At 57.4% G+C, this 23,559-nt stretch overlaps 1 protein-coding gene across 8 annotated transcripts in view; it reads left to right on the forward strand.

Annotated features, from left to right (window-relative positions):
- Window positions 1-1,150: 1,150 nt before the first annotated feature.
- The window catches only part of TNS1 (tensin 1), a 223,792-nt gene continuing 201,383 nt past the window's right edge, over window positions 1,151-23,559 (forward strand). For all 8 annotated transcript variants that reach the window (XM_073878801.1, XM_073878812.1, XM_073878821.1 and 5 more), the window contains exon 1: window positions 1,151-1,297. The gene's annotated coding sequence lies outside the window, so the exon portion shown is untranslated. The remainder of the gene's footprint in view (window positions 1,298-23,559) is intronic.

Below are 23,559 nucleotides of genomic sequence, written 5' to 3' on the forward strand. Positions count from 1 at the left end.
TGAGAGAGAGAGAATGAGAGAGAGAGAAAGCACATGAGACGGGGGAGGGTCAGAGGGAGAAGCAGACTCCCCGCTGAGCAGGGAGCCCGATGCGGGACTCGATCCCGGGACTCCAGGATCATGACCTGAGCTGAAGGCAGTCGCTTAACCAACTGAGCCACCCAGGCGCCCCTGGGGTCACTAGCTCTTGTCTTTCTCCCTCGTCCCCACCAGGTGGCACAGAGAGGCTGTGACTGCTGCTTCTCCAGACTGCCTGGGTTCTGTCTCTCGGTGGAAGCGTGGTGCACGTGGGGAGAGCCCCCCTCCCCCCTGTATCTCCCTCTTCCTCCTGGTCCCCAGTGTCATCCTGCCCAACCCGGCACCCCCTGCTAAAAGAATGGAAGTGAAACCACCGTGAACGCTTGGATCCAGGACCGGGCCGGCTGGGTGGCCCCGCGAGGCCGTGGCTCTCCCACCCTGCCTATGCTCGGCCTCCTTGAGACTGGGGTCTTTCCACCTCCCGGTCCTCGTTTTTCCAGGCTGGGGTGCCCGACGGCGGGTACTGGGGGCAGTGAACAGAGGAGCAGGCGCCTGCGCAGACGACGGTTCCCCAGACCTCAGCAACCGCATGTAAACAGTGGCACACGCGGTGACCGAGCCCGGCTCTGCCCTCCCGCCGCCACTCCTGCCCGTCTCTCCCTCTCTGGGACTTGGTCTCCCCGCGCAGAGGCTTCGTCCCCCTCTCAGTCCCCCGGGTCCCCGCGTCCACGCGTCCGCGGTCTCTCCCTCGATCTCTCTGTCTCCTATCTGCCCAGCCGTCGGGCTTTTTCTCGCCCTCCCAGACTCGGCCGGTCGCCGCCCGGGCCCCTCACCCCCGCCCCCGCCCCTCCCCGCGCCCCCGGGACTCTCTCCGCCCCCGGCTGCGCCCTGGCGCCCGCGTCGCCGCCCCTCGCCCGGCCCGCACTCCCCGGCTGGCTGGCGGCGCGGGGCCAGGACGCTCCGGGTGGGGGCGCGCCGGGGGCGTCGCCGCCCCCCCCCAGCCTTGCGAGGCGCCCCCGGGCCGCGCGCTGGCCAGGGCGGGCCGGCTCCCCCCACTCCTCCGGCTACCCGCCCCGCGCCCTCGTCCCCGCCCCCGGCCCCCGCCCGCCGGGCGCCCGGCGGGATGGGCTGCACCGTGAGCCTGGTGTGCTGCGAGGCGCTGGAGCCCGGGCCCCCCTGCGGCCCCCAGCCGCCGGGGAGCCCCCCGGCCCCGGCGCGGGTCGAGCGCTGGGAGCCCGGGGCTTCCGCCTGCGCCGAGAGCGGGCGGCTGCCGCTTCAGGTAGGGCGCCGCGGGGCGGCCGGGGGCGGGGGGGGGGAGTGGGTGGCGGTGGCGGGGCGAGCCCGGCTCACCTGGGACAGGTAGGGAGCCAGGCCGGGGAAGCGCCTGTTAGCCCGCAGTCGGGGTGGGGCACGGGTGGGACCCCAGGTAAAGGGGCCGAGAGCTGGGCCGAGGTCTCTCCTGGGTCTCTTGTGTCCGCGGGAGGAGGCGGATTTAACCTGACGCTTAAAAGGGCAAATGGTTCAGGTGAGGTGTAGGAGCCACCCAAGTTCGGCAGGGCTGGGAGCTCTGGGGAAAGGCACTGAAAGAATTTATATCCCCTGAGCTGGTGCAGAGTTGACTGTGTGTCCTAGGGTAGCAGTGGCGGTGGTCGCCCACCTCTGTAGGCAGGAGGGAGGGCGCCTTCTGGACCAGGAAGGCCATAGCAGAGCAAGGGCTGACCTGAAGATGATCTGGGCAGCTGGACACCCCCCCCCCCCGCCGCGTTCTCATTTCTAGTAAGTCTTGGCATCTTGCAAGTGGGCAGCTGACCCAGAGGGTTGGGGATAGGCCTGTGCTGGGAGGCAGGTGTTTGTTCTGCATGAGGCGTCTGTCTGGGCACCACTAGGTATGGGTACTAGATTTCTCCAAGGAGGAAGAGGAGGACAGGGAGACATTTGGGGTCACTAGGTAGGACTAGATAACCTTGCTCTAGGCTACCTGCTTTATCCCAACCTACCTCCCTGTCTGGGGGCTGGGAAGTTTCCAGCCTCCTCAGATTTGTTTGCTGTGCGGGGTTTGGATTATGCTGGTGTCTTACATCCCTCCACCTGGAGCACACAGGGTTCGGGCAACTCAAAATGTACCATGTGGCTGTATCCCAGCCCTTCTTCCCCACACTGGGGCAGCCCGTGAAGCCAGGGGTGTGTGTGTGTGTGTGTGTGTGTGTGTGCCCGCACGTGCTGGTGACCCCTCTGCCTCACTTGACCAGATGTTCCTCCAAGGCAGGATGAGAGCGTATTCGTGGTTATACACAGTGCCAGGCATGAGGCTACATTTACCAACTGAACTCTCTGTCCTTCCTGAGCTCTAGCCCTGGTCATCATTGTGATGACTGATCATGGGGAGGAATAGGCTTGGTGGGGTGTAGTAGTTGTCTTAGACCTTGTAGTGGTGGCCGAGGGGGGATTCTGATGGGAGCCTGAGCTAGCTTAGTGCACCGCGGTAGGGTGAGGCCTTGGGGTGTCAGCTGGGCATCTCAGACTATTGCTTCTTAGTCCTGGCACAGGGGCAGAGGGTCTGGAGAGTGAAAGTGACCTGGCCCAACCTCCAACGGTCAGGCCCCTCCAGAGGTCATCAGGGCTTCTCCGCCTCAGAGCCTCATGAACCCTCCTCTGTCCTTGGAGGTTTCAGGCGGAAGTGAGTTCACAGGGTCCCTCCCTCATCTGTTCCTATCTCAGACCCTTCTTGACTTCACTTTCTCTGTCTCCCTACCTTCTGCACTCGAGATGCAGGCAGCTGGGGGCGGGGGGCCAGGCGGGCCACGTGAGGGTGGGAAGGGACAGGGACAGGGACAGGCAGTCGGGGCTGAGATGGAGGAAGAAGCCAGGGGCAGTGGAGGTGGGTGATCAAGGAGAAGGGAGAAGGGGGGGGTGAGGAGTGAGTGCGTGGATGTGTGACAGCCACAGGGACAGGGATGGGGACAAGTGTCTGTCTGCATTCGGATGAGCTGGTTTCTGAGCAGCCTCTTGAGAGTGCCTGGCGCTCGCCCATGACTCACCTCCTCCTTCATCTGCAGGATGAAACTCCATCCCAGCTCCAGCCCTTGCCACGGCTCCCCTGGCCCTGGTTCCAGGGGGGGAAGCTGTCGCTGGCTGCTCTCTCCCCTCGCCAGGTCCCCCTGCCCCCATTTATCCTGCAACTCTCAGGAGACCCGTGACCCAGGAAAGAACAGCCGGGCGGCCTATCACTTCACTGGAGGAGGCGTTTACCGCGTTCTTGTGGTGGATAAACATCTCTTGGGCTCTCAGCTCCCCTCAGGAGTCAGGGCTTAGAAGTTACTCTGGCATCTGGGCTCCTAGCCAGAGCCCTCCCACTGGCAGTCCTGCCACTGACATGCCATCATCATGGACCGTGTTCCCCCGTCATCCTCCAATAGGTACGCTAAGCCTCTCTCCTTGGGCCGCAGGCTCATATCACCTCTTCCACCCACAGCCTGCTCTCCCCCCTCCCCTTGGGGCGGCCCCCTCCCACCCAGGCCACTTTCCCTCTTCCCCCTGCGTGCTGCCCCCAGCCCGGTCCCGAAGCAGACTGTCCTCTGCTCAGACCACCCTGCCTTCCCTCTAGTGGCCTGCTCTGTCCTCCCAGCCCCTGCTGCCCACACTGCTCTCCTCCTCCGTCCAAGACTTGTGGCCTGCTCCTCCTCTTTGCTCTGGGGAGGCCTGTCCACTCTGCTTCCCAGGCCTCAGAACCCCAGCTCTGGATTTTGGGGGCCTGGAGGTATAGGCCCTTCACCCCTCAGGTGGCCTCCTCAGGGTCCCATGATAGCCCTATGTCCTAAGCTCTCCTTTGGTTCCACATGTCAGCCTGCCAACCTCGGGAGAAGGGAAGGTGGGGTTTGGCAGCCATCCTGAGCGTTCCCGCCAAGCCTTCTCTGACCTGGGTGCCAAGGGGCCTGGGGGGCATCTCCAGTGCCAGCCCCGCCTCCTTGCTTTCTGCTGTATCCCAAGACAAGTGGGTGCTTGTCCGATGGTGGCAGGAGCTGAGAGGAGGAGACTCTGGATTGCTTCTGGCCCCTCTCTTGAAAAACCAGCCCCCCCCGGGTCAGTTGGTGTGGTTTCTGCCCAATCACCTAGAGTCCTGTTGAGTTTGGGAGTTCCCCAGGAGGCCAGGTCCTGCAGCCTCCCTTGTGTTCCTATTGTGGGGTCCTACACCCCCGATGGAAGTTTTTTAACTCTTTCTACTATGGGTTGGATTACTTCCTCTTTCTCTCTAGTTATATATGATCATAGACCCCCAGAGCCGGAAAGGATCTTGGTTAGTGGTTCTGAACCTTTTGAGGTCATAGATCTCTTTAAGAATCTGATGAAAGCTATGTATGTTCTTGCTAGGGAAATGTGCAGGGGCATGTGCACACACACACACACACACACACACACGTCATATGCCTCTTCAAGCCCACCTAGGGGCCCGATGCATCTCATACCTGCATTTCACAATGAGCACACTGAAGCCCAGAGAGAAGTGACTTGTCCATGGCCGCAAAACAAGTGAGTGGCAGAGTCAGGACCATGACCCAGGTGTCCTGACCCCCGACAAGTGGAAGTTTTGTTTCCAGAGGCAGCTTTGCCTTCCCCAAAGGCTGCCTGCAAAGGCCTGGCCATTCATATATTCAACAAGAATTTTTTGGGGGGGGGAGTTTGGGATATTTATTACCTTAGCTTTTAATTGAGTTTATTTCATTGTAAGTTAATGTATTTTTAAAAATTTATTTTTATTGAGATACATTTGATGTGTAACGCTGTATAAGGCTAATAAGGTGTACAGTGCGTCGATGTGGTATATTTATGTGTTGCCATATGATTACTGCTGCAGCCTCAACTAACATTTCTACAAGTCACATCGTTATCATTTTTTGTTGTTGTTGTAGTGGGAACAATTAAGATTTAGTCCCTTAGTCAAGAAGCATTTTTGAGCACCTGCTCTAAGCCGGTCATCGAGCTGGGAGCTGGAGATAAAGGCATGAAAGCAGACAGCCCCTGTTCTTGCCTTCAGAGGCGGTGTCAATCCAGCGGGACAGACAGAACAGAGCGCAAATGAATAGTTGCACGAATAAATGCATTACTGGAAACAGTACCATGGGAGAGAAGTAAGGGTGTCATGGGAGCCAATGGAAGGATCAGATTTCCACTGGGAAGGTGGGGGAAGTGCAAGCAGAAGGTAGGGAAGAGAAGCTTTCCCAGGGGGTGAGAACAGCACACTTGAAGGTCCTGAAACGAAGAGGTGTGAGCCCTTATAGGATCTGACAGAGGCTTTCTCTGGCTGCTCCTGGCTCTCCATGAACCCTGCCATCCATGCCCTGTGGATATGGATAGGAAAGGGTGAGGTGCAAAGCAAGGAGACCTGCCTGGAATAGGCGGTTGTAGTCATCTGGGTGAGAGAGGGTGGTGGTTTAGGTTAGAGAGGCGGCTGGCCATGGGGAGGGCTTAGGGGGTGAGGCCGAGCCTGATTCAGGCAGAGAAAGGCCAAGGCCAAGAGGAGGAGGTGGGCTGGAGATGGGTGGGGGTGAAGCGGAGGTGTGTATGAACCTGACCCCTTCATCTTCGGTGGCAGCTGCTAAGGCAGCATCAGGCACTCCTCCATTTCGGTCTAGTATCTTATAAATATGAAGTGTTTCATAATGCAGAGAAGCCCACGAACTTTTCCCAAACTGAACACACCCATGTGCCCATGACCCAGCACTCAGCCAACAGTGGAGCATTACCAGCATCCAGAAGTCTTTCTCCTTGCTCCCTCCCAGTCGCCAATTCCTCTCTGAGGGTTCTCCTGGCTCTCCTGACTTCTGACAACATAGATTTTCCCATTGTAGACCTTCTTGCAAATGGAGTTATTTTGTACCTGATTTCTTTTGCTCAACATTAAGGGTGTGAATTTCATCCATTGTCTCACACATTCTTGTAGATGGTTCCTTCTCATTGCTGGGCAGTGCTTCACCAAGTGAAGATACATAGTTTATTTATCAGTTCTGCTACTGACAGGCGTTTGGGTTTTTTCCGGTTTGGGGCTATTGTGAATAGCTTTGCTATGACCATTTTTGGCCCTGTCTTTTGGTTCTGCTTTCAGTTGGGTAGATTCATCCCTCTATTGTGATGGGTGTCTCTGGAAGACCCCAGCATCTCAAGAATCAGGGGCATCATTCTATAAAGGGAGCACTTCAGGCATTTTGGGGGATGAGAGACATCTTGGGGAAGGGGAGAGTCTCTAGCACCCTACTATGTCCCTTTGTAGTGACCCTTCTCATCTTTCCGTCCCTCTCAAGGTGGGGCTCAGGTGTAGGAAGGGAAGGGGGAAGAAGCTCTAGAGGCCCGCACTGGGGTAAGGGTGGGTGGGAGTCAGCTGACCACCTCTCTCGGACTTACCTACTCTCTAGGGCTAGGTCTGGGTCCCTGGTGGGGTCAGGAGGGTGTGAAGCTGAGGATGGGGCCATGCCTCCAACCTTCCCTCTTTCCCAAAGGGCAGGAAGCCAGCCGCTGCCTCCCTGTTTGATGTATGAACTTGCCAAGGGCCCCTGGCACCAGGACAGAGCATGGTGCCAAGGGCAGGCAAGCTATGGCAGCCCCTGGAGGGGCAGCGGCCTGTGGGTGGGAAGCAGAGGCTGCCATCTGCAAAGAAGCCAAGTGGTGGGGAGCAAAGGGAACACCGGCAAAATGTCCGGGGTTCAGTCCCCTTGCTGACTGTCCCAGCTCTGGTCCCTGAGTGGACTCCCTCCCCACCAGACACAGCAGCCCTGGCACTTCGGGCCAGCCCCTCCCTCTCCCAGCCTGAAAAGTCCTAGGGCCCGGAGCAGAGCCAGGGTCTCCAAACCTCCCCCCGGGATAGGGGATGAGGGACTTTGGCTGTAGTGTTTCTTTTGGACCAAGGATGTGAGAGTGGTAGGGCACTTCTGGTGACGTCTCTTCGCAAGTCTGTCTCCCCAGTAAGTCCGGGAGCCAGTGTGTTTTTTTATTTTATTTATTTTAAAAGATCTTATTTATTTATTTGTCAGAGAGAGAGAAAGAGAGAGCACAAGCAGGGGGAGCGGCAGGCAGAGGGAGAAGCAGACTCCCTGCTGAGCAGGGAGCCCGATGTAGGGGCTCCATCCCGGGACCCAGGGATCGTGACCTGAGCTGAAAGCAGACGCTTAACAGCTGAGCCACCCAGGCGTCCCAGAGAGCCACTGTTTTTAGACCAGAGTTCAGTTTTTGAGAAATTTGGTATCCTAGGTACTTAGCAGAGGATGGGCTCAATAAGGGCTGCCCAGGGGAAGGACAGCCGCATGTGAGACTGGGACAGGCAGAGACCCCAGAGAGGCGAGAGAACCGAGGGGGAGGCCGGGCACAGGGTCTGGCCACGGGCAGGTGTGGCCTGCTGCGCTGGGTGAGCTATCCTGCTTGGGAAGCTGAGATCCCTGCTCCACCTTGGGGCTCTCCCTGGGCCCGAGCTCCTCTGGGCACCCTATGGGTGGGTGTGGGTGTGGGGATGGGATGGGAGCGAGGATGAGACCACCGGGGTCAAGCTCAAACATGGTCCGAGGTCCACTGGCAGAGGGCTTTTCGAGGTTTGGAGAGTGTGGGAGGGAGTAAGATACTGTGATCCGCAGGGGCCAGCAGTGGGGGCAGTCACGAGGAGGCCCAGGGGGTTGTCCTGTGGCCTCAGTGTGAGTTTTGCCTCTGTCCAGCTCCTCTTTTCATTCCTGCCAGCACACCCGTCTCAGGAACTTCTCAAGGTCCCCATCAAACCCCGCTTCACCCCACTCCGCCTGCCCCGGCTGAAGCCAAGGAGTCAAGAATGCCTTGGTGTGTCCTTGGGCCCAATCCTCAAAGCCTCCTGGCAGAGCCTTCTGTCGGAAGTCCTGTGTGACATGCGGCTTCTGCACCTAGTAGAAGCTTCTCGGTTCTCCCTTGTCCGCTCCCCTCTCAGCAAATCTGCCTTGCCCCCCATCTGTCCCTCCTTCTCTTTTACCTGCCCACCCTTCATCCTTGTGCCCATCACCTTTTCTCTCTCCCATTTACCTGCCCTCTGCCGAGTCCTGAGCACACACACTAGTCTTCCTCAGTAAGTCCTCACCCCCCGTTCAGAGGCCCAGGTTGGCGGTGGGGGGAGGATGTCCAAACACATCATCGGGAGACAATATGCAGGAAGGCCTGGATAAGCTGTCCCCTGGTTCTAGAGCAAGGGGTGTCCTACTTTGCCTGGGGCTGTCTGGAAAGCCCTCGCAGAGGAGGTGACAGGTTGACCTGGGTCCTACAAGGTGACTAGGAGTTCACTGACACAAGGGAGGAAAGCTCAGGGGCTTGAAAGTATGTGGTGCCCTCAGGGAGCTGGAAGATAGGGTGGGAAGGGAGAGGTTGGATCAGAAGCTGGAAAAGAGGTGGGTCAGCATGGGCAGGGCCTTGAGTACCAAGCTAAAGAGTTCGGACTTCAGACTTATGTGGGTCATAGAAAGCCCCTGGAAGATTCAGCAGTATGTGTATGGGGAGGGGGTGGAGTCTGCCTTTTAAAACCTCCCTGGCACAGGGTGGAGGCTGGATGAGAGGTGGGTGCGGGGTGCCTGGAGCCAGTGATGGGTCTTTCTCATGTGGCTGGACCAAATCGGGATCTGTGTGTGTGCACGTGTGTGTGTGTGTGTGTGTGTGTGTATGCATGTGTGCAGGTGTACGGGTGCCCCTTGGAAGCTGGTTCCCCTTCTTTGTCCCTGAGTTCACTTCTCCCAACCCCTTCATCCCCTAACCAACAGCCTTGAGAACTCTGGTCCAGCAGGCCAGGGGTTAAGCTGGGAACTCACCTGGAGGACATACAGCTGGCTCTCTGCCATGTCGCTTTGGCTCACTTTTACCTGCTGCCCAGCCCAGACGTCACTCCCACAGAGGCTCGGGCAGGGGACAGGCCTGGCTTTGTTGGGACCCTGAGACCTGGCTGGGCCAGGCCTGTTGGCTCTGCCCTGCAAGGGATGGAGGATGAGGAATGGCGGGGCAGGGCGGGATGGGGACTGCAGGGTCTGGAGTCCCTTGGCTGACACCTCTGGCACACCCTAGTCACATGCCCAAGGGGGGCGGCAGGGGGTGGTGGGCCAAGGATGGCAAGAAGTGGGCGCGGTTGGAAAGGGCTCCAGGGCCACCTTCTTCCTCTTCTGCTCCCCGTGGTCCCTGAGCTCAGCCCGTCCTTGCCCTGGGGCGGGGAGGCGCTCTTGCTCGTAGGAATCAGGAGTCTCCAGGGGGCCCTTGTGCCTTCTTTCTCTCTCTCAATTTCAGCTTGGTTCTGTCTGCGTGTCCGTCTTGCCCACTCTCAGGAGTTGCAGTTCCCTTTTCCACTCTTTCTTTCCCGGAAGGCAGAAAGCAGGAGGGCTGGCATCTCTCTCCTAGAGGACCCAGTGTGGGGTGGTGGTGACCCAGTGGACTTTGGGACCAAACTGTTGTCAGCTTTGGGCTGTGCACCGCTGAGCACAGTATGTGACCTCCCTGTACCTCGCTATCCTCTGCTGCCCTTAAAACACTTAGACCAGTGTGGGGCGTAGCGCTAGCGTTCCATGAAGGGTCGCTATTGTTGTTGCTGTTGTTATGGTTACTGAGCGGTTGTACTAGGCCGGGTCCTCGGAGAAACAAGCTGGGATTAAATGTGTAAGGATTTTATTAGGGGAAATGGCTGAGTGAAAGGGAGGAGCCAGGGGAGGCTGGGAGAGCCTTCAGATGGCCACTTAAGTCCCACCCTGAGTGAAGGGAAGGCCGAGGGAGCCCGGGTTGGATGGAAGTGTCCTAGACCTCTGTGCACTCCGGAGCAAAGCCGGCAGGGAATCCATGAACCCAAGTGGGCCGAAAGTGTTGTGTCTGCCAGGAACAAGTCTGCTTTAGAATTGCCCCAGCACTCTGACAATGGTGGGGCCCCTCCGGAGGCTTGGCCTCAGCAAGCACAGTAGTGATTTCAAAGTGCACAGCTGGGGCCTTGGCCGGTCCGGCTCCCTGCAGCCGGAGGTCTGAAAGGTGCATTCTTGTGGCTGCCCCAGGGCCTGGAGACAGGGAGGAGGACAAGGTCTTCGGGCCCCCAGGCCCGGGGTGGGTTGGGAGGGGTGGAGGGGAGTGACCCATTGATGTGGCAGGAGGCAGCAGACTGGGGCCCCAGGCTGTCCTGCTCCCTTCCAGGCCTCGGCCTGCTGGGTCTGGCCTCAGGCTGGATCCTGGCTGTTCAGTTAATATCGCTTGTCCTAGTCATATTAAATGGTGTGCTCCTGCCTGGGGTGGAGCGACGAGCCACCTGGCCTTTGGTGCGGGCCTCTGTTCCCCTCCCCATCTTTCCTTTGTGCTTGGGGTGCCTCAGTGCCGAGGGGGGAAACAGAGGCATGGGTGCATCAGGCCAGTGAGGGCCTACCCCCGGGGGCATTCCAGACTCTGCCTTGTGCTGTTCTCTTCTTCCCCCCTGAACAGAGCCATCCATCTCCAAGTTCAGCCTGGGGAGGATGGGTAGCCTGACACGGCCCCTGACACTAGCCTTGGGTGTCCTCTGGGGCTGGCCGGAGCACGGGGCAGGGGTGCGGAGAGCAGGTGCCAAGCTGCGACACCATTAGGGGAATGAAGTTGGAGCAGGAGTGAGTGCTTCTGGGCACTGAGCTGAGGCCATCTGTGGGAGGTCGGAGCAGGCCCAGCCTGGCCAGACTGCCCCCTCCCCCCCGCTGCCCCTATCGGCTCCCCACCATTGCAGCTGCTGGCGGACTGCACTGAGATATGTCAGCCACCCAGGCGGCCTCTTGAACCCCAGCCGCTCAATATGCTAAGCAGGGCTAATTTATTCCTTTGCTTCTTAATGGAATTGCACAAAGCCAGCAGGGGGTGAGGTGGTGGAGGTAGCGCTGGGGTGAGGGGGCTCTCTGTGGTTCTTCTGCATTCTGAGGCAAGCCCCCCCGGGCTCCCTGTGGGACTCAGCACCACCTGGTCCAAGGCTTCAGCCCAGAGAGGCAGCCGGGTTGCCGAGGGAGCAGGGACTGGGGGACAGGCAGCTGGGCGAATCGTTGCTTACCGCTTCTTAGCAGGGTGCCCTGGAAAAGCTACTTCGTGTCTCTGAGCCTTCACTTCCTCACCTGTAAAATGGGGCGCACAGAGCCCACCTCGCCAGGCTGCTATGTGGAGCCAGCCTCACAGTCGATGCCAAGCCCTGGGACACCGTGGGCAGGCAGCAGTGTTCCAGCCTGTCCACACTCTGTTCTTGTTGGCATCTCCTGTCCCTTTTTTGTCACCCTCTGCAGTCCTGAAGTCTGAGGTCAGCTGGGGATGGGTGTTGGGGGAGGAGGCTGTTCTGGGAGCTCTGCTCTGGGGTGCAGGGATTGGGGGTGGGGGCAGGGGCAGGGGAGCTTAGAACACTACGGTGATGAAATGAGGGAGGGTTTGTGGTAGAAAAGCACGGGCCCAGGGTGTGGGCTGCTCTGGTCACAAATCTGGGCTCTGCTCCTGATAACTTTGTGAGCTCAGTTTCCTCATCTGGGAAATGGGAATGATAGCACCGACCTCGCAGAGTTAGCCAGGAGATTGGGGTGACTGGTGTATGTCAAGCTTCTAGCACATAGTAGGCCCCCAATAAACATTAGTTTCCTTCTTCCCCTGGAAGGAGTCTCTGAGCTCATCTGGTTGATCCCTTCACTTGCTGGCCGGAAGCCTCACCTGGGCACGCCTCTCAGAAAGTAGAAGGGGAGGGTGGGAATGAGGGAGAGCCTTGGGCTTGGGATCTCTGACTTGTCTGGCAGCTCGGAGATCACTTGGAGATAATGATAATAAATGTCCTTAAAAAGAGCCTTACGTGATGCTCGCAACAACCCTGAAAAGTGATGCGAGCAGGCATTGTTACCCTATTTCACGGATTGGGGTTGAGGCCCCGGGAGGTGACTTGTCAACAGCCCCCCTGCTGTTGGTGTGGCTAGGACGTGAGCCAGGAATCCTAAGGCCTCGTGTGCACAGGGCCTCTCTCCTGCTTCTCACCTGCAGGACAGCTCCCCCTCCCCCAGTAGGACGGGTTGGGGGTGTGCAGTAGGAACAAAGGAAGAGGTTCCTCTTGTTCCCACTGGCCTCTTTGGAGCGAGAAGCTATGATCTTGCTTGACTGTTCCATCCTTCTTCTGGGACCCCCCACCCCACCTGGGCCTGGCCTTCAGCCCTGAAGAAGGTATCCACCCTTCTCCAGCTAGACCCAAGGCAGCATAGGGAAGGGGATGGGAGATGGGGTGGTCTGTGGTCTCCCCACCTTCTTTGGGGATAGGGTGGTGTTAGGCTTATTGCTCCCTCACCTAGGCTGGGCAAGGAAGCCCAGCTACCTCTCTCTCAATGCCTCCAGCAGATTCGTACTTCTGACCACCTCCTCCAGGAAGCCACTTCCAGACCCTAGCTTTCTCCCTGCCCCCTGAGCCCATGGGGCGCCCCCCCTTCTTTTCCCCCCTCCTCCTAAGTTCTTCTGTGGCCCCTTGTAGCTGTGAGAACAGCTCCCATTTTGCTTCCCAGACCCACTGTTGGGCATTTCCAGCTCTGGGGTCTCCCCTTCCTCACTCTCCCCCCATTTATCTCCCCCTCCGGGAGCCAGAGGCCCTTTGTGAAGTTCTTTGTGTGGATTTGAGCTCCCAAGGCTGGGCAGGGGGATAAAGGGACACCCCTCTCTCCCCTCTCCATTGTCCCATCACTGCCCAGGGGGCTGTGTGTGTGTGTGTGTGTGTGTGTGCGCGCGCGCGCGTGTGCACGCGCTCACGTTCATGTCTGAGCTTGGTGACTTTTATATGTAACTTGGGGGCCAGGAGGAATCTTGAAAGGAGTCAGGGATGCTGAGCAGTCTTGGGGCCTCTACTCCAAGGCTGAGAGGCCCTGGTGGGTGGAAGGAGACTAGGTGATTTTGAGAGGGCGATCGGGCCTGGGGTGTGTGGAGTGAGGACAAGACTCTGTCCCCAGGAGCGGGTGCTGTCCCCCGCCCACCTCTACCCAGCTCTCTGATTCTCTTGTCATTCTCTCTTTTTGTCTGACTGTTTCTCGTCTCCCTGCCCTGCCCCTTCCTGTCCTCCCAGCTCACTCCGTCCGTGCCCACCCCTTGTTCTCAGCCTAGCCTCTGCCTCCTTTGGCACGGCCCCCTGTCCCCGAGGAGAGACAAGGCAGACGCCCTCCCTACCCCTCGATGCCAGTTCCAGGGAGACCCTCTCACCCACTGCCATCCCAGTATCCTAGCCTTTTCTGGACTTCTGCCCCCAACTCAGCCCTCCCTGGCCCTGACTCCTTGCCTGGACTCTGCTCTTCCAGCCCCTCCCTAAGTCTGCGGGTGTCTCCTCCCAGGGGTGCCATTTCTGCAGCCTCAGCCCTGGCTCCCCTTTACCCTGGCCAGCCTGATGACCCCACAGTCTAGAATAACTCTGGGTGGCTGGCTGCCCGCTGGGGCCTGGTTAAAAATAGATCCATGCTTGGGGTGCTTTCAGGGCAGCCTGGGGCCGAGGCAGGGTCCACCCCACAGGTCCCTCATGGTCTCCTTGGGGGACATATTCTGCCGGGGCCCTGGGGCCTCCTCACCTCCCTGCTGCAGCCAGAAGCCTAGTTGGAGGGCCATGGGTCCCAGCAACACCTGGGAGGGACTTTCTGGTGCTGGTGGGTGACATATGGGCAGAGGGACGTGAGCTGAATGCTGGGATCAATCCAGGATTCCTCGCTGGTAAGTGTCAAGGGCCAGGACTTGAACCCAAGTCGAGACTCTCAGCCTGGAGGCATAGACACTCCAGCCTTAAGACGGTTTTGTTGCAGGAAGGTTAAGGCATGAATTCGCATTCCTAGCTCTGTACTTCTCTTGCCCTGGACCCTGAGCAGTGACTCGACCTATTTGAGCATGAGCTTTTCCTACCTGGAAGATGGGCCTTGCACCTCTCGGGGCTACTGCTAGGTGCATCTCTGCCGGGCCGGTGGTGGACAGGGCTCTGGGCGGGGGCGGGGGGGGGTGGTCTACAAGCTCACCAAGCTGGCGGCCTCTGGCCAGCTCCAGCCCCGGGCCCTGGACTCTTGTCTCTTCCTGGCCTCTTGGGTCCCTCACTGGGTCTGGGTCTCCGCTTCATCTGGTCTCCAGATCACTCCTGTCATGGACTCTGGGGCCCTGAGGGGTGTGCAGGGCTTCTTGGAGAGGAGAGTCTGGCCTGCTGCCTGTGTGTGCAGAGTGGGTGAAGGGGCAGGTATGGGCCAGTGCCTAGTGAGGGCCTCAGTCTGGGCTCTGTACTTTTCAGTTAATCCCCAAGAGCTGTTTGGTTTGTTTTCTGAATATTTATTCATTCATTCATTCATTCATTCATTCATTCATTTATTGATTCATTCATTCATTCATGCCTACTGTTCTTGTTTAGTAGATGCATCCTCTTCTCTGGCCTCTGTGAATGCCAGTAACTTTATCTTGACGGTTTCTTCTCCCTGCTCCCCACCTGTTTCCTCCAAGTGGCTCTGCCTCTCTAGTTCTTCTCTGTTAAGCTTTCCCTGCAGTCTGGGTTTTTGGCTTATATTTCAAATGGGACCCTAATGGGTGGATGGTTTGCTCTGAGGGTGGGAACGGACCCACCAAGGGCTTCACTCTTGAGTACCTGGCCGGGCGGCTGCATTGGGGAGCATCCTGTCTATATCTGGGTCGCTTCTCCAATGTTCTACCTAACTTCTAGTTTAAGTTCACGTTCGCCCCCACCCCCAAAGTATCTGCCTCCATCAGTTCAGAGCCTTTGGAGGGTCCCGTGCCGAAGGGTCTGGTGGCTTCCTGGCTTTGGCTCTTCCTGCAGCCAGTTCAGGGTGCGGCTCTCTGGGGCTCACAGACCCTGCTCATCCGTCTGTCCTCCAGCTCCCAGAATTTTGATACTGTTGTCAAGGATGATGAGTGTGCAGTAGCTAGCCACCAGTTGGAACAGAAGGGGTTTACAATCCCAGCAGCTGTAGTCCTTGCGCTGTGCTGAATGGCACTCTGCGGTTGGGTCTTCTCCTCTTTGGTTTTATTTGTCTTCCTGGCTTTTTGCTTTAATTAAAAAAAAAAAAAAATCTTGCTGTTGTTTTAGAGGAGTTTCAAGAGGGAGTGCAAGTAAATGTGTGTACCTCGCTGGTCCACGGCACTGGAAGAATGCCCTCCTCTTCACTTCTCAGAGCTTCAGCTGCTGTCCTCTGCAGGAGAGCAAAGCGCTGGATGACTCAGTTGGTAGAGTGTCTGACTCTTGATCTTCGGGTTGCGAGTTCGAGCCCCATGTTGGGTGTAGAGATGACTTAAACATAAAATCTAAAAAAAAAAAAAAAAAAAAAGGAGCCCCGTTGGCAGGGAGAGAGGCTGTGTGGCTGGTCAGGAGGGCTGGAAGACACAGTCTTTCTGGGGACCCAGAGGCAGGGTCTTCTCTCTTCCTGTGTTAGCTATCACCTGTCTTGAGTATGGCCTGGGGGCCACTGACCGGGCAGGGATGTGTGAAGCCTGCTTGAAAACACCAACAGGTTGGACAATTGGGAGCACTTCCCAGCCAACCAGAGTTGGGAAACCAGAGACCAGGATGATCTGGGCAGGCTGTAGGGTCTCCCTTTCAGAAGAACTTTAAGCCAGGAGGGACCCTGGTGGGCCTGGGCTGGAGGACATCTCCGGGGAGGCAGAGGGCTGACTGGGGGGATCCCAGGGGCCCTCGCTGCCTGTCTGCCCCTATAAGTGTTGATAAGTTCATTTCCCTTTGGCGGCCTCCCTTCCTCTTTTTATCAACAGAAAGCTTCTCTCCGTGGGAGGCAGGGTCCCCCTCCTGTGGGCTAGGGGACAAGCCCCTTGAGGAAGGAGGAAGTTTGGGGTGTGAGGGGCAGAGATAGGGGGAGCTCTGGGGGCCTAGAAAGAGACCCAAGGGTGGGGGGAGAGGCCCCCTGAAGCCCTCTGGGGCCCAAGGCTGGAGGGAAGGAGGGGCCGCCTGTAGGGAGGTGAGGGGCTGGGGGGCTGGGGGTGGTTCTTACCTCCACAGGACACACCACACACTGACGTCTCCTGAGGGTCAAGCATAGTCAAAGAATTCCCTGTCGGGCAACCTCATTTGCATACTCTTTGCATCAGGCTTGTATGCCATTTGGGGTCCAAAATGGTCCGAAAGTTCCTTTAGCACCTACTTTTCTCTTGTCTGGGCGGTACTCAGCTCTACTCCCTTCATTCTTTTCTGTCTTGGTCCCCCACTCCTTGTCTACAGGGCCCCAGCCCTGGCCCTGACTCTCCAGGACGCTCACTTTGTCCCGCAGGGGCGTGTGTTTTATGTATGTGTGTGTCTGTTGCATGCGCCTCTTCTATTTCCAAGCCCATTTTTGCTTCTTTTCTAGCCCAGTCCCAGCCCTTTGTTACAAGCTTTCGGGAGCAATAATGGGGTTCCATTAACCTTTCCCCCGTCCCCAAGTTGCTTCACAAGTCCCGCGTCCCCTGCTCCCACCCTCAGCCTGTGCACCCTTCCCTCTCCTCCCAGACAGAAAACTTAAGGAAGGGGACAATCGGTACTAGACAGAGCCAGGTCTGCGTGGCCCAGGCAAGGCCTAGTTGAGGAAGAAGGGGTTTCTGAGGGGTTAGGAGTAGATGTCTGTATGGGAAGTGGTCCCCTACTCCAGGCATCTGAGATGGCCATGGATGGTAGCCCTGAGTTTTGGTTTCTGCCAGAGAATCAGTACGGAGAGTGCTGGGCTGAGTGAGTCTAGAGATTTGGGGATCAGGGAAGCAAGGCTGGCCTATTTTCCTGCTGAGGAGAACAGGGACTTCTAATACTGAGGTTTTATGCTGAGTAATGGAAAGTTGAAGACTCAAACGTCATTTGAGGTTTAAAGGAGAGTGGGGAAGTAATGGAGTGAAAACAGGGACCTCTCTGTAGGTGTAGTGCTTCATTGGAAGTTCTGCCTGCTGTCTAACTTGAGTATCTCCTGCTTCAGGCCAGACCCATTTCCTCATGTTTATCTTCAGTGTGGGTGGGGAGCTCAGGAACTCACTGTTTTGCTTTTTTTCTTCGTTTTTTCTGCCTGAGAGGCTTCCCTCAATCCCTCTTTCTTCTTGAGTTCCGGCTTCTTCTGGGCTCAGGTGCCCCCATTCTACCTCTCCTCTGGCCTGCTTCCAACATCGCCTAACAATGCTGTCTTGGCTCATCCGGCTGGGACTCCTGGATCCTCTTCCTTGGGTGTCCATTCCCCAGATGGTGGTGTGAACCGTGTGTTCCAGACAGGGTGCTCTTGCCGAAGGTTCTAGTGCGGAGCATCTGTGTGGTGGGGGTGGGTGAACTTGCTTTGAAAGTTGCTTCGGGGTGCCCCTCCTGGCCCCAGTTTCTGAGATATTTGCCCAGTAGCTCCCCAGGGTGCCTTGATGACTCAGGTCTGGTGCCAGGCATTTTCACATTTAAGGCCATCCTGACAATTACCGCATGGGGTTAGGGTCCTTGGCTCCATTTTACAGAAGGGGAAACAGGCTCCGAACAGGGAAGAAATCTCTTCCAGGTCACACAGCCAGGTAAGAGTCAAGGTCAGGATTGGACCCTGGTCTCTGCTGGCTTCGAACCTGTATCCTTTCCTTTGGGAGGTGATGCTTCCCGTAAGCTTTCTCCCAGCATGCTCTCCACAGCCCTGGGAGGTGAGAAAGGCAAAGGCAGACAATGCTGGGCTCCCAGAGGGACTGTGCTCCAGCCTCGTCTGGGATGTCGCCTTCTGTCCTTGGGTCTGTCTCCTTACCCCCCCATGGCCTCGTGACTTGGCTCAGACATCCACAGGGCTGCGTCAGTAACTTCCTCTTCTCTGGTCTGCCTGGGGCCCAGGCCTGCCCTGCTCTGCCCTGAAGCTAGCAGAGTGAGCATAGAACATGCCAGAAGCTGAACTTGAGTGGATCACAGAGAGGGCGTGGGACCCTTTGGGAAGCAGGAAGAGGAAGCCACTTTGTACCGTTCGGGTCCGGGGAGCAAATGGAAGTCTGCGGGGGCGAGGAGGGCCTCTAGCCTTAGGAGGATGCAGGATCTAGCTGGGGGGCACCAAGGTGCCATTCCTCTGGCAGCTGTGGAGTGGTGAAGAATTTGCGTCTGGTGGGGCTTGGGTGCCCTCAGGAGCTTGTTCGGGGCCTGGCCCCCTTGGGCCAGCTGGGGCCTCCTCCTAGTCAGGAATCAAGTGCCCTGAGAGTCTTGGCCCAGATCTGTCTCCTGACCACAGGGGCTGCAGCTGGGCCCTGGCGGGAGTCCCTTGCTTGCTTCTGGAGCCTGGGCATGAGGCCATGTCCCCTTGTTTTGTGCCTCGGTTTCCCTGGCTGGCTGGCAGGTGGCACCTTCCACTCTCTCTCCTCTTGCATTTATTCCTTGCCTCTCCTCCCCTCACCCAATGCCGGCCTTTTGCTGCCGCCTTTGTGAGGTGGTCACCTTCCTCCCTGTCTCCCTGTCCTCGCGCTGGCCTCCTGCCTTTCTGTTTTGCTTGCCTCCTTCTCTCCACTCCTGAGGGCTTTCTCTCACTTCCTGTCTTTGACAGTCTCAGCCCCAGTGCCTGCCTTTCCCACCTTTGCTTGTCTCTCTTGGAGGCTCCGTTTCCCCTCCTATCTGCAGCTCAGTCTTGGGGTCCACCTGGGATCTGACTCAGTGACCCGGCTCCTGGCTCTTCCCGGCCCTACTTCCTTCTCCCACTTCCCTGGAGGGCTGCAGGGCGCAGGCTGAGGGCCCTCGGCGGGGTGGGGAGCCTGAGAGTCCAGGGGTCCCTTTTTCTGGACTCCCTCCCATTTCCTCACTCTGTAGTCAGGGGTGGGCCCAGGAGAGGAGCCCAGGGAGGGGACTGGGGGAGGATGGTGTGGTGTGTCAGGAGTGGGATGGGAGGGAGGTCGTTGGGTGAAGCGGGGGTAGATGGAGATCTGCTTATCTGTCTGTATCTGCCTCCGTTTGCCCGTCTCTGGATGTCTCTAGCTATCTGCCAGTCACCGTCACTGTCTTTGCCTCTCTGTGTCATCTAGGTTCTGGGACTGGGGCACTTTAACCCAGCTCCTCTCCTCCGTGCCTCCCACACCCACCCTCCCCCTCTGTCCAGTTCAGGGGCAGATCAGTCAGTGGGCTGGTTTCCCAGGAAGGAGAGGGGGCCATGTGGGGGCTGGGTGGGGGTGGAGGTGAATGGTAATTGTATTAACTAGTTCTGATGCAATTGGGCTTCCCAGACTGGGCCCTCCCCTGCCCACCTCCCTTCCCCTCCCCTCCCCCCTGCCCCCCCACACTCTCCATTCATCTTCCTCCCTCTCCCAGTTCCATCAGAATCAATTAGACAGTCCCTGCTTTAATCTCATGCAGGAGCCTGGGCTCAGACCCAGCTGCCCAGCTCCTGGTCTGCAGTTTCCACGTGGGGCCCTGCAACCAGCGCCCCAGTGGTGGAGGGATGACCAGAATGACTTCAGGGCCCCTGTTCTTACTTCTCCACCCCCAGATGCTCTGGCCTGCCCTGGGAGGGAGACCAGGCCTCGGGCTTCCCTATGGATTGATCCTCACCATCACTCCAGGTCTGTCCCCACCCCTCCCCCCCTCCACCGTTTGTCATGTCAGCCTCTGGGTGGTGATGGAAGTCGTTTGGAAAGGGGCCCAGAGGACCCAGGATTCTCATCCTGCAGAATAGAGTGGGGTGGGGGTGGGGTGGGGATGGGGGCTTGAATAATGAGCTGCCAGCGCCTGAAGGCATTCATTGTGCAGAAGAGAGTGACCAAGTTGTTCTCCTTCCCCGGGCAAGGCAGTCTAAGAGGATTCGCTTGGCATTTGAGAGGGGGGGAATGGAGGTTAGGTATCAGGAAGAACTTCCTGCCTGTCAGGGGTCAGAGACCTGGCTTAGGGGGTGAAAAGGAGAAAGAGAACTTAGGGACTCACCTCCTATAAGAGGAGAAGCCTTTCCTGCCTTTCCTCCCCCTTCCCCCTTCTCTGCCTCCTCGCCTCCCGTCTGCAATGCTGTGCTGTGGAAAAGCAGTGGACCAAGCATGGGGGGGCCTCCATGCGGTTCCGGCACTGCTACTTTCTAACTGAGTGACCCTGGCAAGTCACTTTACCTCTCTGGGCCTCAGCATCCTTATCTGTAAATCGAGTGTGTGTTGGGGCAGGGGGCAGGAGAAGGTGTGGGGTCCCTTTTGAGTTGAGCTGGAATCAGGACTGGATATTGGGGAGCTGTTTCAGAATAGGAACAAGGGGCCCCTAGCTAGGGGCAGGTGGAGTGGAGCTGGATCAAGACCTTACCGTCCTGGCTGCCGTAGCAGCAGGAGCCCAGAAAGCCACACTCCCCACTGGTCCGCAGTCCAGGGCTGGGGGACTGACCAGTGCGTTTGGAAGCAGGAGTGGTCTCCCTCTCTCCCTCCCTCCTTCCCTCCCTCCCTCCTTCCCTCCTTCCCTCTTTCTTTCTTTCTTCCTTTCTTCCTCCCTCTTTCTTTTTCTTTCTTTCTTTTCTTTCTTTCTCTTTCTTTTTCTTTCTTTCTTTCTTTCTTTCTTTCTTTCTTTCTTTCTTTCTTTCTTTCTTTCTTTTTCTTTCTTTCTTTTCTTTCTTCTCTCTTTCCCTCCCTCCCTTCCTCTCTCTCTTCCTTCCTTCCTTTCTTTCTTTCTTTCTTTCTTTCTTTCTTTCTTTCTTTCTTTCTTTCTTTCTTTCTTTCTTTCTCTCTTCCTTCCTTCCTTCCTTCCTTCCTTCCTTCCTTCCTTCCTTCCTTCCTTCCTTCCTTCCTTCCTTCCTTCCTTTTTCTTTCTTTTTCTTTCTTTCTTTCCATGCAATCAACCAACCAATCTACCATGTAATGCATGTCCATCAACCATGCACCGGGCACCATGCTGCGCACCAGGGCAGGGGTACAATGGAAAGGTGGATCAGCTCTTCAGGAAGCTGGCGTCTGGCTGGGAAGGGGTGGTATAGGGAAGTGAGCAAATCTGTCAACAAGCAGTGCTAAGAGCTGTGAAGAAATGCTGGTGTCCCACAAGACTGACGGTGGGAGGGCATGCAAGGACTTTAATGGGGCTGTCAAAGGAGATGGGAACCTAGGAGATGGCATTGGAGCCCACATGAGATGGGACCCCAGCTCTGCAGGGACCTCTGTTCTGTCGCGTGGAGGGAGAACTGTTTGAGTTCTGGATCTTGTAGATGGTTGGGCAGCGAAATGATGGGTGCAGCCTGTGAGGTCCATCTATGCACTGGCTTCTGGGGAAGCCAGCCTGGGAGGTGAGACCCGAGTGAGAGCCCCCTGGAGGCCACAGGAGGACTCGCTGTGGCTGGGAGGGTGTTGAAAGGAACTGGTAGTGAGAAAGCCAGGCCTGCTAGAGCTGTCTCCATCTGATGCAGGAGAAGGGCTGCAAGGTCCCTGGGGAGAAGCCTCTGTACATCTCTCTCTGGGTGTGAAAAGAAGACCTGGAGCCTCCGATCAGATGCCCAAGCCATTCTCCCCGAACAGGAGCCGCCTTTGTCCCTCTGAAGACAAAACGAGTGGGGGGCACTGTGATCCTGGGGGCCTGGGACAGAGGAGGCTCTGTGCCTCCCCTGAGCGGGTGGGCCCTCCTCCCAAGGCTTGTCTCCAGGGGACTTGTGGCTGTGACTTGCTCTCTTATTTCTCTGACACCTTTGCTGGCTGCCTCTGGGAAATTTCCCGTTCTTCCACTCAAGGGAAAAGGGGGCCCTCCTGGCTCTGACCCAGGGAAAACTTGGGGAGAAAAGCCCAGAGTGTCCCCCTGTCTGAGCACGTGGCCTCCATTCCACCTCGTCTCTGGAATTTCCTCCCTGGCCTGCACTCAATATCCGGGTCTCTGGGCTGCATGAGCAAGAGTGGGCTCAGAGGAGAAGAAATTCCTCCTCCTTCAAGCCCTGGCCAGCCCTACAGCACAGCCTAGCTTGCCAGGGTGGACTCTGGCTGAGGAGAGGAGGAGGAAAGGAGAGCCGGGGTCCCAGACGGTGGCAGGGCCGGGAGCCAGGCGCAGGGACCATGGAGGTGTGGGCAGGGCCATGTCACGTGGGTTGGGGGTGCAGGAGGTGGAAGCAGTCACTGAAGGGCTGGTTCACCGTCTGAGGATGGTGGCTAGCTTTTCAAAAGCTCCACTGGGGAGGGAGAGTTAGGAGTTGGGGGGCTCTTGTCTGGCACCCACTTGGGCACTGTAAACGTTGGGGGTCTGATGTGAGGTCCTCAGATGGCCCAGACCCCGGCTAGGCTCTTCCCAACCCCTCACTCACTCCATATGTTGGCTCTAATATGTCATCCCCTGTGTTTGATCATCTGTGTCTGGTCCATTCTGTGGAGCCTTGCATCTCTGTCCCCGATGCTCAGGGGCCTGGAAGAAGAAGGAGAGGGAGGAAAGCTTTACTAAACACCCACCAGGAGCTGGATGCAGTTTCTGGTGCTTTGAGTACTTAGCGGGAAAAGGGGATTGAGATTGAGAGACCTTTTGGGATTAGGCTCCTCCTAACCCCCTGCCCCCCAAGACACAAAAATTTTGGTGGAAATGGAAGCAAAGGGGTCATTGCTGAGACTTTCCAGGAGGTTCTGGGGATCCTGCAGCTGTTCTTCTCAGGATTCTGACCTCCTCTGGTGGTGAAAACAGAACAGAGGACTTGTGATTTCCTACGAGCGTCAAACTCCCTCCCCGGGGAGGGGACATCTTTCTGGGTGCTGTCAAGACAATCCACATGGGGGCAGGATCACATGGATCTTCAGGAATTGAGACATGGGGCATGAAGCTAGGCCAGAGGCTGGGAGGGGAGTGCTGGGGAGCAGCTCCAGGCAGCGACGGGCCAAACTTCACGTCCTGTTCGGCTGCACACTCTTCCCTTCCACTCTGGAGGGTCCTTGGCTTAAGGACACCTCGCTGGGCAGTGAATGAAGTGAAGGGCTCTCTGCCCTTCTGAGTCATTTTCTTCAGGATCTTCTTGATCCTCCTAGATCCAGGAAGAGTGGGTCCAGCCACCGCTTCCTTCTCTTTCTCCCTACCCTCTCTCCCCCTTTTGTTTCTGTGTTTGATGAGTGCCTTTTGTGCCCTAAGTGCTGGGAAGACTTTAGGATGCTATGAAGAAAAAATCATCTAGTCCTCCTCTCTTTGGCCGAGCAGGGCCACGCCTCAGCCAGTCCTATCTGAAGGACTTCCTCTTATTTAACAAATTCAACAAGTGGTCCCTTTCGATTAAACTTTGTTCCACTCGCTATGGATTAGGCCCCATTTCCTCACGTCTCACATCTTATCCATTTCCTCTGGTGCCCTGGTGGGGAGGGAGGCTGTGGAGATTGTGGGACCCCCCCAGAGAGGAGGAAGTCCCCTGTGTGTGTGGGGGGGGGATGATGGTGGTTCCCTTGCTTGGGGGATTGTGAGGGTCTGAGGGCCCTAATGTCCGCCTCTCCCCCTCTCACTAGCCATGCACCAGCCGGGACCTGTTCCTTCTCTTTCACTGTGTTCCTGCCCAGTCTCCCCTAAGGCACCGTTCCCCAGTGCCTTGCCTCCTGGTGGGGATCTGAAGTGGGGAGGGGGCAGGGCCTGAGAAGTCTGCTGGAGTAGGGGAGAGCTTGGGGCACGGGTGAGGGGAAGGGGAGAGGGAGAGGGCATTGCCCTGAGATGGTCCCAGGGAAGCC

This window comes from Callorhinus ursinus, unplaced genomic scaffold, assembly GCF_003265705.2.
Source record: "Callorhinus ursinus isolate GAN/ISIS: 27379988/994484 unplaced genomic scaffold, GSC_fseal_2.0 scaffold2, whole genome shotgun sequence".
Classification (NCBI taxonomy): domain Eukaryota; kingdom Metazoa; phylum Chordata; class Mammalia; order Carnivora; family Otariidae; genus Callorhinus; species Callorhinus ursinus.